The sequence below is a fragment of the Rhincodon typus genome, chromosome 3, assembly GCF_021869965.1.
Source record: "Rhincodon typus isolate 14 chromosome 3, sRhiTyp1.1, whole genome shotgun sequence".
NCBI lineage: Eukaryota > Metazoa > Chordata > Chondrichthyes > Orectolobiformes > Rhincodontidae > Rhincodon > Rhincodon typus.
Genome location: NC_063334.1, coordinates 33907098 through 33922422, shown reverse-complemented (window position 1 = coordinate 33922422; position 15325 = coordinate 33907098). Strand labels below are relative to the sequence as shown.

Below are 15325 nucleotides of genomic sequence, written 5' to 3'. Positions count from 1 at the left end.
GTGTGCGCGTGTGTGTGTATCAGCGTGTGCATGTGTGTGTATGCATGTGAGCGTGTGTGTGTGCGTGTGTGTGCGTGTATGTATTTGTGTGTGAGGTGATGACAGAGCAGTTTTAGCTGTGAAAAAAGGCTGGATAAGCTTGGGTTGTTTTCTTTGGATTACAGGAGGTTGTGGGGGATGAGGAGCATTATAGATGTCTATAAGATTATGAGATGTTTGGTGCAGCTAAAGCAGCCATTCCCCTAAATTGGTGGGTCAATAACAAGGGGGCACACTAATAAGTTTAAAGGTAGGAAGTTTAGACGGAATTTGGAGAAAATGTTTTCATCCAGATTATAATGGAGTTCTGGAATACAAAAAATACTTGGATGAGCACTAGAAATGCCATAACATTCAAGGCTATGGGCCAAATGCTGGAAAGTAGGACTAGTGTAGATTTAATATATTTTTGGCAATACAGACTTAATGGACTGAAGGGCCTCCTCTGTACCATATGACTCAATGATTCCATGCACAATAAATTATCTGTAAAATGTCCAGCATCAAAAATCTGGAGCAAAATATACCGACATCTGCACAAGGCTGATGCCAAATGATAATACCATTTGAAAGCTGAAATGATTGAAAACCTCTTTCACAGAAAATGTATTCTGTTCTTAATTAACTGTAATCTTCAAGCTAAGTACAATGCTGTGTATCAGCATTAAATCAAAATTGTATTTTTTTTCTAAAGCTGTGTGGCACTCTTGCCAAAACAGTTTTATGTGCATTACTGAGATAAAACAAAATCGAATGCCTATCAAGCTAAGTCCAAGTTCAGCTCAGCACAAATCATGAACCTTCTGAAAAGAAGGAGAAAAAGGCCTTCACTCTACCTTGGTCCCATAAGGCAGGTACCAGGTGAATAGGAAGTTAGAATGGATTGCCGACCTTACCTACTGCATGCCTATTCTGTTCACCAGTGATTTTAAATTGCAGGCAGCAAGGCAACCCTTTTCCAAGCTGGTGGGGTCCTCTTTAAGTATGGGGGATTGGGCTCAAACAAGGTAATCAATACATGCTTTACAAATTTAATACAAGGTTTGATGCAAGGAGCAGTGTTATGTTCCACCAAAATGTGCCAGTTTAATTTTCAAGGGCCCAGAGAGACCCCACAAATTCAGCTCTTGGTACACTTTCCATATGAACCAGTTGGACCAGCAGTGTTCCTCCCTGCCTCAGAAGGAAAACTTTGGGTATTCTTTGAGAACAGGGTTATCCCAATTTGGATATACCTTTCTCCCACCTATTGACTTACTTTAGATCTGGACACTGTTCTCTTTATTTCATGATTGCTGCCTACAACAAACCTAGTTTTAAGCAAATGACTGGCTGGCTTGGTTGTAAAAAAGAAAATTGAAAAGACTTGCATTTATACAGTATTTTTGAAAACCCTCAGGGCATCTCAAAGTGCTTTACAGACCATAAAATATTTCTGAAAACTGTAGGAAATGCAACAGCCAATTTTTTTTTTGCAAGGTCTGCAATGATCATGACCAGCTAATCTGGTGATGTAGATTGAGAAAAAAATGTTTAACCAAGAGAACAGGTAGAACTCCACTGATGTTCTTTAAAATTATGCTGCAGATCATTTACATCTACCTGATCTTTAATATTTAGCAACACAATGGTCGAACTCAGGCTTGGTTTTTATTCCCAGGGTTATGGATTGAGACTTGAACTCATAGCCTCTGACTCAAAGGCAAGGATGTTACCAACAGCCACCACTGATGCCAGAAGTGTAAATGATGCTTAACTCTTGCGTTCAGATGCAGTGCCTGCTTCCACGAAAATTGGGTCCTTTTAAAGTGTTGAAGGGCAAAATTTTATAAGGAGCCTGAATGATGTGGGCAATGACAGGAAATGTGACAGACCACTCTAGAAGTCCAAAGATACCTATCTTGATGTCAGAAGCAACTTGCTGCATCTTTTAACAAAGTTACATGCATTAAAATAAGACTGTCCCCAGTGAGTTGCCTATTAAGAAGAATTATTAGCGGCTGCACATTAAAGTCGATTGCAGGTCTGGGATGAATACAATCCACAGGGTCCATGAACAGATGGTTGAAGAAGGTGCAAGGGGCAAGCTGGAGGGGCAAAAAGTTAACACATTGTCAAAGAGGTCAAAAAGTTAACGCATTGTATCAAAGCTTGGGGGTGAAAGCTGTTGAGATGGATATAAGGATTTTGATGTGGGAAAGTCAAGGTATTAGGAGCATATGTAGCATAGCATTGAATGGAATGATCTCCTTTGGAAAGGAGATAATTGGCCATGATCACCACTTTGGCTTCCACACAGCAAGGATAGAGGGCCAGGACAGGCAGCGTTAAGATTTAATGTCAGAGCTTGGGGAAAAGGAACACAATTGGAGGCAAAGTTCCATGCAGTGGGTCCATTGGGAAATGGGTGGAAATGGGCTGTCACAGTAGTGCAGGGTAAAAGGTGATCTGGAGAAACGGGGTGAGGTCGAGGTGGAGGTACCTGGTAACCAGATAAATCCAGCACTGGCAGTGCCCACTGTGAGTTACATTCTCTGTTATCACATGTTCTTCAGCAGACGTTAAGTGCAAATGGAAAATTGATGCATTGGTATTCATCTTACAAAATTCAATAGAATTCTGCAGCTTTGACGCTTGTAAATGTCACCCCACTATTTAAGAAAGGAGCAAAAGAAGACAAAACAGGGAACGACAGATTAGTCAACCATTCTCTAGTAGGAGGAAAATATGAGAATCTATCATAAAGAATATGATAATGAACATTTAGTAGATAAAATAGTCTTATGAGAATAGTCGTGTGGATTTGCAAATAAAAAATTATATTTGACAAAATTGTCAAAAAGGGAGTTGATTGATACTGTATATTTGGATTTTCAAAAGGTTTTTAATAGGATTCCCCTGCTGGAGTTTGGTTAGCAAAATTAAAGCACATGTTGTAGGAAATAATCTACCAGCATGGACCAAGGACTAACTAACAGGCAGAAAATGACAGAGTAGAAATAAATGGCTCATGCATTGTTGACTAGTAGAATACCACAAGGATCAATACTCAGGATCCCAGCTGTTCACAATATATATCATTGATTTGGTCATTGGGACCAAATGTGACCAAAGTTAAGCAGGAATGCGTGTTGTGAGGAAAATGTGAAATATTTTCAGGAGGATGTTTACAGGCTTAGTGATTGGGCAAGAATATGGCAGTTGGAGGATCATGTGGAAAAATGTGAGATTTTTATTTTGGGATGAAGAACTGTAAAGAATGCTGTGAGGTTGGAAAGTACAGATGTGCAAAGAGCCTTTGATTTTCTTATGAATAAGCTACTGAAGGCTAACATGCATGTGCAGCAAGCTATTGGCCTTTGGAATGTTATGGAATGGAACATTAGACTTTATTGCAAGAGAACTGATCTCCTTGTCTCAGGAAATATATTATTGCCACCGAGGAAGTGCAACAAAATTTCATCAGACTTGGCCCTGAGATACTGACATTGTCTCATGAAGAGAGATTAGGCAAACTGGGCCTGTTTTTGCTAGAGTTTTGAAAGTTAAGAGATCATATTGAAAAGTACAGAAACCTAAGGGATAGATAGGGTGACTACAATAAAATATTTCCCCTGGCTGGAGAGTCTAGAACCATGGGCACAACTTGGAGCTAAGATGGAACCCATTTAGGACTGAAGTTGAATTTTTTTTTATACAGAGCGTGTTAAATATTTGGGATTCTCTATGCTAGAGGGCTGTGGAACTCAGTCTTTGAGTAAATTTAAAATAGATGTTGATAATTTTTTGATTAGCAATGGTGTAACATGGTTTTAGGAATAGTGTGTGTAAAAAGCAGTAAATTGTTTCAATCAGTCATGATTTCAGTAAATGATAGAGCAAGCTCCATAGCTGAATGGCCTACTTTTGTTCCTATGTTCCCATGTACATAAAGTTTCCACTCTTTATCTTTTTACAGGAGTATCTTTAATAAGAAACTAAATAAAAATAAGGCAAAATGGGTCCCACACGTTGTGGAATGCCTCAAGTGTACTATCAGAAACCACTCCCTCCTTTTACAAGGCTGATGTTGTATGGGGTATACTGAAAAAGAGGCGTCTGAAATCACAGTGATTACTCTGCACTGGCCATATTCAACCTTGTCCTGTAGATGGAAACTATAGCAAAGCCCAGGACGAGACACTCTATAAGGTCCTCTGCTTCCTATTCACCCCAGTGCCCAATACCCCCTCATGCCATTCCCCACTTCGTGGGCAAAGATCTAGTGTGTATGCCTGACTTATGATCCAGTGCCTTATAGAAACCACTAGGGACAAATCATTATTAGTAGATAATATTGGGGATCAATCTGATTACATTCACTCTTTGTGATACAGAAGCAAAATGGGAAAGAAGGTCATTATATTAGTGCTCTTACATTTTATGGCCAGACCAGGCCCAGGGGGATGCTGTTGTTAATTGAAGGATCTCCACTGCTGCTGGAGCTACCTCCCTTCCCCATCCTGTGAACCTAGCACTGAACTCCCTCACCCACAGAGCAGAGCACGGGCCTTTACTCAACAACACTGAGCACGGCCTTGTAAAGATCTACCTCATCTCCCTTCCCTCAGGCCTAAGCAGTTTTTGTTGTGTTGCAGGCATGAACAAGCCGTGGAGAAGAAATACCCTGGGTCATACAAGTGAATCCTGGTCAGGCTGGTCATTCGCACCAACGCTGCCGAGAAACTGATCAAAAAGAAAGCTTCAAGCCACAAACCTGGAGCCCAGGGCAAGCGGTGCGTGTTGGCTCACAACCTGAACTGATGGCAGACATAGCAACAACCGTCAGTGCAGTCAGAAAACAAAGGGGATGTGATGTAACCACTAGGCTCAGCACCCAGAGAAAAGAAGATGGGAAACTCTGTCATTGGAGACAAAGGAAATAGTGGAAGGAATTGTCTTCAGCTGCACTTTAAATCTTGCCAATTTCTCTGTGTGTAGATGAACCATGTAGTTATTTCAACCTTTCTGCATCTACCCTGTCAAATCCTCTTAGGAATCTTGTATTTTTCAATAAGGACATCTTTCATTCATCTATATTCCAATGAGTACAGGCCCAATCTACTCAACCTGTCATGTTAAGAGAACCACTTCTCTGGACTGCTCCAATGCCAGTATATCTTTCCTTGGGTAAGGAAGCTATGGTCTGACTAATACTTTGTATAGTTTTAGAAAAACCTCCTTACTTTTATATTTCATTCCCTTTGAGATAAAGGCCAACATTCCAATTGCCTTACCTATGATGCACTGAACCTGGATGCTAGCTTTGTGTAACTCATACACAAGGACTTCCAAGTCCGTCTGGTCCATAGCTTTTGGCAATCTTTTTCCATTTAAATAATATTCAATTCTTCTATTCTTGCCAAAGCGCATAACCTCATAGTTAGGGTTTTCATGACTCTTGATGAATCGATCAAGAGGGTGAGGACTGGTCCAGAGTTAGAAGTGACACAGTGGTCTGGATCTTGCAGCCTGGGTCGCTTGGGCATCAAGAGTTAGGTGATACATCATATTCACTGTCTGCACAGGAGAGAAAATTGGAGCAGGTTCTGGTCATGAAGGGAATTTTTGCGAGATGCCATGCATGGTAGAGACCATTGGAGACCATCTAGAACAGGTTTCTACAGAAACAGATAAACCCACACTACCTCCCTTCTCACAGGTAGACAGGAGTTCACAATAAATTCTGGCCTTGCCGATGATACCATTGTTTGAAGGAGGAAAAAATATATTGCTGGAAAAAAGGTACATTTAGTTGAAGTTTTTCATCTTGCACAGATCAGGATTTGGGTCAGAAATTGAAGGAGGGTAAGATGCATGGACATTCAATTAGACAAGTAAAATAAAAATCTCAGGATGAAGGGAATGCCAAAGTCAAACTAAAATATCTGCACAAACAGAAGACAGACATTGAGGCAGCTCGGATAATTGATTTATACAGAAAAATCAGAAAGCAGTAACAATAATGAACTATGTGTGCAGTTAAGTCAAGATCAGTAATAGATTAGAATATATTCAAATCAGGAGTGATCAAAAAGACAGAAAGGAGAGGTGGTTGAATTATTGAGGGACAACGTCACAACCAAAAAAATATATAATTTAAGTGGAAGGATGGGTCCAGACAAGCCCCACCTACAGCTCAGCTGAACTACAACCAGTACTGAATGATATCCCTACCTGTTATTGTAACATCAATGCTGCAGAAATGAGAAATAAATGTAGATAGATTGAAGAGCTGGAGTGCGTTTACAGAGACAGAAAAGTTTGAAGCTATGTAACGAATCAATAGAAGCGCACAAATTTTGGATTCAAGACTGTTCCAACACACTATGTCCAGCATGAGTGACGTGCTGCTTTCTGGCCCTACTTCTGGGGCGGCACGGTGGCTCAGTGGTTAGCACTGCTGCCTCACAGCACCAGGGACCTGCGTTCGATTCCACCCTTGGATGACTGTCTGTGTGGAGTTTGCACATTCTCCCCGTGTCTGCATGGGTTTCCTCCAGGTGCTCCGGTTACCTTCAACAGTCTAAAAATGTGCAGGCTAGGTGGATTGGCCATGCTAAATTGCCTGTAGTGTTCAGGGATGTGTAGATTATGTGGGATGCACTGAGGGTCGGTGTGCTCTTGTTGGGCCAAAGGGCCTGTTTCCACACTGTAGGGATTCTATGATTCTATGATTCAGAAGAGCAGGTTTCAAAATAAAAATGAGGCAACAGCCTTAGTGAGTCAATCTGGAAACTATGATTATCCCATCAGCAGGAATATGTGGAATATCTTCAAAAGACAGAATATTGTGCAGACGGATAAATATCTATCCAAAAACAGCAGATGTCAGCTCTGAGTGGGTTAATAAATATATATAAAAATGATCTGCTGAGTAAAATAAGAAAAACAATAATATATGTTAAAAGATTACAGATGGAGCAACGTGGTGAAAACAGTTAGAGGCTAGGTTATTTCTGTAATATAATTTAACACAAAGAAAATATGAGAGAATTAAAATATGCGAAAGGTCACATATAGAAGATCAAGATGAGATTATAAATAATTTGAATATTTGTGTCCCTCAAGTGTTGACAAGGGAGGGCATAAGTAAAATTCAATCCCCAAAGTGAGTAATCCTTGGCAAAATTTACTATCTGATTATATTAGGGGGTTGAAATAGTAAACAAGTTAAAAGAGTTCAAAAATCAATAAATATTCAGACATAGATGGTGTTTAGCTCAGAGTCCTAACAAAAGAAAAGATACAACTTGTTAATTATTTGATGTATTTGATGCAACAGCAGGTCCATCATTCCTTTGTTAAAGAATAGAATTAAGGTGAAACACTATTAAGCACAACTCCTTCAAGTTGGCGAGAAAAGGAAATAATAGGCAAATTGGCTCTGGATTACCTTTATTACCATAGCCTTGGCAATTAAGTGCTGGGTATAAAGGTCCATTGTGGAATTTCTAAACCTGCCCTCATTAAAACCCTCACATGAGCAATTCATAATCCACTTAAGACCCTGAAGCCTTCATATCCATGTTCACCTGCCTCAAAGGCAGGCAAGAAAGGTTATTAGTTTCCCAACTGGGAAAACAAGGCTACCTCTCTGCCAGGTTAGAGGAATCACCAATTGTCTCAATCTGGGAGGCAATTGGAGGCACACAAAACAGGTGCCACCCCTATGATAAACCCTTGTCCCTGTTTTCTTTCATTCATGATGCTCTGCTGAGAAAATGGTTTGGACAAGACAAGTGAGTCAGGTAATGAGGCTTCTCAACTTGTAAAAGAATGTAGCTAACAGAGGACAGTGGGTCAAAAAGCCAGAAATTGCTGGAAAATCTTAACAGGTCTGGCAGCATCTGTGGAGAGAAATCAGAGTTAACATTTCGAGACCAGTAATACTTCTTCAGAAATGATCATAGCTGGGAAAAGGATACTTTTATACAGAACATGGGGTGGGTGGAGGGGGGAGAGAAAACAATAAATGGATATGGAGCCCAAAGAGAGAGAAAAACAGTTGGACAGACAAGGGAATGGTTAAAAACCAAAAGAACTGTGGATGCTGTAAATCAGGAACAAAAACAAAGTTGCTGGAAAAGCTCAGCAGGTCTGGAAGCATCTGTGAAAGAGAAAACAGAGTTAACGTTTCGGGTCCGGTGACTCTTCCTCAGAACTGGGGAGTGGTTAAAGGCCAGTTTGGGGCAAAGAATAGCTGCTAATGGGGACAATTAGCAGCAGATAATGGATTGTCAGTGGTAGCAACCCTCGTAATGAAAGGCCTGGTGTGTCGGGGTGGGGTAAAACATGGGGCTACGTGTTGAAGCCCTAAAATTGCTGAACTTGATATTAGATCCAGAAGGCTGTAGGGTCTCCAAGCAGAAAATTAGGTGTTGTTCTTCCAGCTTGCACTGAGCTTTGTTGGAGCACTACAACAAGGCTGAGATAGAGATGTTGGCCAGCAAACAGGATGGTGTGTTGAAGTGGCAGGCAACTGGAAGCTCAGGATCTTTTGTTGTAGACAGAACGTGGGTGTTCTGCGAAGTGGTCACCCAGTCTGTGCTTTGTTTCCCCAGTATGGAGGAGACATCATTGTGAGCAGCGAATCAGTAAACTAGATTGGGTGAAGTGCAGGTGAAGCACTGCTTCACCTGAAAGGAGTGTTTGGGACCTGGGACAGTGAGATGGGAGGAAATAAATGGGCAGATGTTACACCTTCTGTGATTTCAAAGGAAGGCGCCATGGGGCTGTGGCTGGTGTTGCGGGGGGAGGGTTGGGCGGTGGAGTGTTGGGAGTGAAAAAGGAGTGGACCAAGGTATCCCAGAAGGAATGGTCCTTGCAGAAGACTGACAAAGGAGGGGAAGGCAATATGTGGCTGGGGGTGGTGAAAATGATCGTTTGGATGTGGATGCTGTTGGAATGGTAAGTGAGGACAAGGGGGACACTATGCTGTTGTGGGAGGGGAAAGAGGGGTGAGAGCTGAAGTGCAGGAGATGAATTGGATCCAGCTGAGGGCTCTGTCAGCCACAATGAAGGGGAATCCTCAGCTGAGGAAGAAGATGGACATTTTGGAGGCTCCCTTATCAAAGTTGACATCAAAACAGATGTGACAGAGATGGAGGAACTGGAAGAATGAAATAGAATCTTTAGAGATGATAATGAGTCCTTTAAGAAGAAAGAAGTGAAGATTCAATTACAGAGTTGAGAGTTGTACGTAACTTGTATACATTTATGATTAATATCAGGCAGGTCTAAAGATCAGAAGATAGATTAGGCTTCACCACAAAGATACAGAGCAAGGTTTTTAAACTGGATAAGTGTGAGGTAACTGGAACTTTAATTGCAAAGCAGAAAGTAGACCTTTCACGATGGAATAGGTCTTTAATTATACAGCAATATTTTAATTGCAGAGCAGGGAGATGGATTTGTGTTGAAAACCAAACAGCAGGTGTCCTGATTTAAGTGAAGGAACGGACATTAACAAGTCAAATTATGCTAAATAATGGTGCAACCTATTTGTTTGGCAATTGCACCAGTACTGACAATATAATAGTCAAATTAATGGCATTCAAACTAAATATTCATAGAAAATAAAGACTACATACACTACCACATGTAAGTATTATCCCATATCAACAAAGTGGCACCACTTTGGGAATTGCAAAACTGATTGAAAGGATAACATCAGAATGAAATATGATAACTATTGTGAAAACTTAACAAGTTAGATCTTTTATTTTTATAAATAAGAAGTCTTAAAGGAAGCCTAGTACAAAGATTATCTATGAATATTTATGTATTATCTATAAAATTATAAATTTGTTGGATAGGATAAACATGAAAGAAACCAAATCAAGGGACATTAAACATAAGAGAGTTAGTCAAATCAAATAGAGAAATGAACAGAAATCTCAGTTCTCAGGGAATGTTTAGAATATTGAATTCACAATTATAGCAAAAGATTATAGCAGATAACTTAGATATTTTCAAAAGGAAACTGGAGAAAAACAATGTAGGGAGTGCAATGGTACCCTTATTCTAACAAAATTTGCCTCTATCTTTTGCCTGGTCCATAATGTCATGCAAGCCATGAGCCTCAGCAATGGATCCAACACAGACACAATTCAATTTCATACTAGGGTCAAGCAAAGCTGTGTTAGTGAAGCTAATCTTTGAACAAATGGGAATTTGACCAACCTCGGTCAGCTGTAGCCCAGTTCTGAGGTTATCTCATCCTCTGTCAATGAATTTTATTCTGCAGAACACTCTTGTGTTTGTGCACACTTGGAGGTTAGCCAATACTTCCATGCTATACAAGAACAAGGGCCTTACATATAATTTTTGTAAGACCAAGTTCCTCTACAACCTGCTGCCACCATACCATGGCAACCTGCCCACCCCCTCTACAGTTATCAAAATTCATGGACAAATTGAACCACTTTCAATACCATGGGAGCTTACGGTCAATAGGGACAGAGATTAATGGGAAAGTTCAACACTGTTGTCAGTGTACCAGTATAGGCAGACTTCAGTTACCTGAGAAACAAAGTGTTTGAAAATTGAGATCTCAAAACTGCCATGAAACCCATGGCCTGCAGAGTAGTAATGATACCCACCCTCCTATATGGTTCTGAGCTGCGGACTGTGTACAACAGGCATCTCAAAACTCTGCGAGGGGCCACCAGTGCTACCTTTGCCAAGCACATTAACATCAGCATTCTTGCTCAAGCCATCAACAAACCATTGATTATGCTCAATCAGCTTGGATGGGTCTCATGGGCAGATGCAAGAATCATCTGCATACTGTAGTTTGCATATCAACCACAAGTCTTCCGAAACAAGGGCTATACTTGGAACCTCAACATATTAAGCAAGTACCTAATGTGAAATATGTGAAACTTTTCATACAAGCATAAATCAAAAAAAAGGATGAAAGTATTTTTAATACCTAACTGGGTGATCTAGGGTATCACAGTGTGGAGCTGAAGGAACACAGCAGGCCAGGCAGCAGCAGAGGAGCAGGAAAGCTGACGTTTCAGGCCGGGACCCTGGTTTGTGTTTCTTTTGATGAAGATATTACTTTCAGTTGAGACAAATTACTTTACTCTACATTGGTTTCATGAAGCTTGGCTAACGTGTGGTCAGCTAATTGTTGTGGCCATTTTAAATTGGTGTTTTGTCACCTGGTTAAAACTATTTATGTCCATGAAAGTTCCAGCTATGAAAAATGATGCAATTTGAAAATTAGGAGCCTGTGTTTTACCACTATTGTGACAAGCTGAATAGCCTGTGCAGTATATTCCACAATAAATAAAACTGTTTGCAATACAGATTTTCAATGTCATCTTGTTTAATAAGAAATGTCTAGGTTTGAAAAATTAATGGATTTCTATTTACTTCCAATGTACTATGAGAGATGAAGAATTCAGATCAATGCTACTGGACTTTGATTCAAGTACTATTCACTTATGAACAAGCAATTCTTTTCTCGGTAATTCAAAATTACAATAGCTGCCAGAAAACTGTTCATTTAACTATCCAACTGTGAACAATATCTTGTCACTTACATAATGTACAAATGTGCTATCAAATGCTATGCTAAATAAATGACATGTATTCATCAGCTTTTGCATTTCTTTTCAAATCCAAACATGATGAAACATGTCTCTTGAGCTTTGATAAATGTTCGATCAAAACATATGAGCATTTTGCCATATTCAAATGTTGCAGGTTGAGTCAGTTAGCTGGATAGTTGAACTGCAATGCAGTGTGATACCAACAGTGTGGGTTCAATTCCCACATTGGCTAAGGTTCCCATGAAGGTCCTACTTCGTCAACCTTGCTCCTCACCTGAGGTGTGGTGAAACTCACCATCAGTTTTGTCACTCTAATGAGAGATGTACCCTATGGAACTAAACAACATAGCCTACCTTTACATCACAGCAGATTGTATGGGTATATTTCCATACATTTAAATTCTACACGAAGTGGATGTGAAATGGGTGGAAGCATCCATCCAAAGCATTTGTTGAGACATTAAAACAATTTGTTATTATATTTGGACTTCATCAGCCTAACCTGAGTAAAGGGTCCAGTACTCCATGAATGCACTGGTTAGCTTGTTGTGCTAAGAGATAGGAAATTTTGCAGCCCCATTGAGCCAGAATTGAGTAGCAAAGGGGTATTGATGGTGAATGCAGTGGAAAGTAAGATAGGAGATCATGGGCCACATTATTTTAATGGTTTGAGTAGAAGAGACCCTGCTACATTTGGCACAAGAAAACTTACCCAGAAGTGTACAGCCTTTGTGGGTACCCTTTAAGGGTTTTAGGCCACTTTTGCAACAGTGTAAAGGTCCAAAAGTGTTAATACTGAGGAAAGCTATTCCACCACCTACAGTGATGCTGTCATATGCATTTGGTGGGAGAGAAGCTTAGGATCTCGAAGGAATAATACTAAACATCTGTCTCTTCCTCTTAGTCTCACGAAAGATGGATTTTCCATTGACCAGGCAGTCATTGAGTTGTGCATGGGACCCTGCAGAATCCCCATTTTTGCAAACTCCGAAGGAATTTCCTTTTTCCACTGGGCAATTCCATTATGCTTAGAATCCTTAGAAAATCTCTCCTAAATTGAAGACTTTGGATGGTTCCAATCAAAATAAAATAAAGTCTCAGGAAAAGTTAGACTATTAAATATATAGACTCCTTCTTGTCTATCTATTCAAATTTCTCCATACTGTATCATACACCCACCAGACCTGAATCCTTTGCTGCTGAACTCCCTCAGTCTGACTTCTAAGGTATTTGAAAAGTCCCAAGGCAGACTCATGGGAAAGATGAAAGCCCATGGGGTACAGGCTGGCTCTTGGGCAGAAATCAATCAGTGATAGTTAACAGATGTTGTACAAATGGAAAGTGCTTTCAAGTGGTGTTCCGTGAAACTCAGTTTTGGTTCCTTACTGTTTGTGGAATATAATTAATGATTTAGACTTAGGTGTAAGACCCATGGTAGTGAAATTTAAAGATCACATAAAACTTGGCCACACAACTAATTGTAAAGAGGATAATTGTTAACTGCACAGTGATATCAATGGTTTGGTTGAGTGAACAAGAAAAAGCTAATAGAATCCAATTTGGAAAAGTGTGAGGTTATGCATTTGAAAACAAGGGAATACACAATAAATAGAAGGATATTGAAAGAGGTAGAGGAAGTGAGAGACTTTGCTGGTCTCTGAAGATGACAAAATAGGTAGCTAAGGTAGTAACAAAAATGTTTGAGATGCTTTCTTTCATTGATCAAGGTATTGAACACAGGAGCAGAGATGTAAATGCTGGAATGATATAAGAGACTGGTTAGGCCACAGCTGGAAGTTTGTGCACTATTCTGGTCACCATATAACAGAAAGGACATAATTACTCTAGAGAGAGTACAGACAAGATTTACAGGAATTTTGCCAGGGCTTAAAAACTGCAGAAAGACTGGACAGGCTCGGGTTGTTTTCCTTAGAACAGAGGAGACTGAGGAATTTTTTAAATTGAGCTATTCAAGGCAATGAGGAAGCTTAGATATAGTGGACAGGAAAGATCCTAGCAGAGAGGTCAGTTATCAGGAGGCACAGATTTAACATAATTGTTGGAAAAATTAGAGGAAAAACCTTTTTCACCCAAAGTGGGTGCTTGTCTGGAATTTGTTGTCTAGCTTGGTGCTTGAGGTGAAAATTATCAACTCATTTAAAAGGAACCTGTGTCTGCATATGAGCCACTATAAACTGTAAAGCTTATCGATCAGGTGCTGGAAAATGGGATCAAAATCAGTGGCTAGTATATTCTACTAGTACAGACATAGGAGAGTACAGCACAGGAACAGACCCTTTGGCCCACCATGTCTGTGTCGACCATGATGCTATTCCAAACTAATCCCATCTGCCTAAACATGGTCTGTATCCCTATATTCTCTAATCACTGATCACTGTTTGCTCATCTACTGGCAGATATGAAAATCAAACTGATACATGTTGTGCCTTGTCTACATTTCTCATGTGAGAAATGGATGGGTTACCATTGAAAATCACTCTCATGTGATCAGTTTATCACGTTCAAAGAGGGCAGTCAGGCTGGTTCACTTCAACAGTCAGTAACCTCAAGAGGAAAATATATATTAAGGCTGCATATAAAATCATGCCTTAACTCAGAGACTGTGAACATTCTTCTCCTTTAGAAGTGTGAGTACATAATTTCTGTTTTAAATGCACATGCATTATATCATTGCTATTCATTCACTTGTTCATCTGCCATTTAAAAAAACACTCAATAGCTGACCTGTTGCTCCTCAAATTATCCCATGGAGAAATGGGATAGATCGAGGGTTAAAGGGTTTTTCTCACAAAGTTGTCATGTTGGGCATGTAAGCAAAATCTGCGTTTTCAGACAGTGAGCCTATTGTTGAGAATTTGAAAGGCTAAGAACTCTAAATTACACAACTATGGGGGCAAAAACATCACCAGAACCAGAACAGCAGAAATACTCCAAAGTATCACTGTTACCATAAACACTGTCATTAGCATTCAGTAAAAGGTATACAAGTGAACTTGGGAGATAAGCTATCACAGGGACTGCTCTTTGAGTTCATACATGTTCCATAGTAGATCATAGCTCAAAGTAACTTTCTGCTTTACTCTAAAGATGAGGCTACAGCATGGCTCCTCCACCCTCTTAGCTTGTGCTGAAGTGTTTTGGACAGACTTGTCAGCTGTGATAGCAATTCTGCCTCACAGCTAGAAGCTTGTGGATAGCAAAACCAACGTAAAAACTTTTGCTCAATTTGAGGCTTAACGTGACAAATGTCAAATCAGTCATGAGCCTAATGAGTTTTGGAGCAGGCTGAAGAGACTGAATGCCTCCTTCTGTTCCTCTTTCTTATGGTCCTTATGGTCTTCTATTCCCAATGGGGAGTACCGCAGTGCCAAAGTTGTCCTTTTTTTGGGTGAATGCCCTGTCTGCTTCATTGGGTGGGCAAAAGACCTCCCCCAGGACTATTTAAAGGAAAAGTAATGGAGTTTTCCTTAGTGTCTTACCAATATGTATTCTTGTACCAACATCACTGAAGCAGATAATCTAATCCATATCTCAGTGGTCTTTCTGGGAGATGTCTGTATAAATTGGGCAGACCTGCTTCCTATTTTATAAAATTGACAAACAACTTAATTCAACCTAAGACCTTTACATTTTGCAATTGATAGCTGACACTGTGCAGAATA

The 15325-nt window shown here is 40.1% G+C and overlaps 1 long non-coding RNA gene across 1 annotated transcript in view; it reads left to right on the top strand.

The window, feature by feature from the left end:
* The first annotated feature begins 7774 nt into the window (after positions 1–7774).
* LOC125487484 overlaps positions 7775–15325 on the top strand; it is a 24282-nt gene continuing 16731 nt past the window's right edge. The window contains exon 1 of the long non-coding RNA XR_007265914.1: positions 7775–7829. This is a non-coding gene — a long non-coding RNA (uncharacterized LOC125487484). The remainder of the gene's footprint in view (positions 7830–15325) is intronic.